The sequence below is a fragment of the Triticum dicoccoides genome, chromosome 4A (assembly GCF_002162155.2).
Source record: "Triticum dicoccoides isolate Atlit2015 ecotype Zavitan chromosome 4A, WEW_v2.0, whole genome shotgun sequence".
Taxonomy (NCBI): domain Eukaryota; kingdom Viridiplantae; phylum Streptophyta; class Magnoliopsida; order Poales; family Poaceae; genus Triticum; species Triticum dicoccoides.
The window spans coordinates 711752976-711753310 of record NC_041386.1 but is presented as its reverse complement, the minus strand read 5'-3'; positions in this window follow the sequence as shown (position 1 = coordinate 711753310).

The following is a 335-nucleotide window of genomic DNA, read 5'->3' as shown; positions in this document are numbered from 1 at the left end:
ATGTGTTATCCAAAAACCAACTATGGATCTGCACAAATACCGATCCCTCGAACAACTAGTGATTTCCACCGTTAAAGGCCTCTGCATAAGGAGTAATGGTAAAACCTGGAATATGTGGTGGATTGTTTTGATTGGTAATTAGGATGAAGCAGGGCCCACCCTGAAATTAGGCAGGGGAGAGATTAGTGAGGGGGAGAAGGTCAGTCCGTTAAGTCAATAAAAAATCGCTTGTGATTCTATATTATTGACAAAGAGTAACGCTACACGTACAAACAAGTTACAAGGTTTTACAAAGAGAGTTAATTTGATTGGTCAATAGATGGGGAGACGGCCCA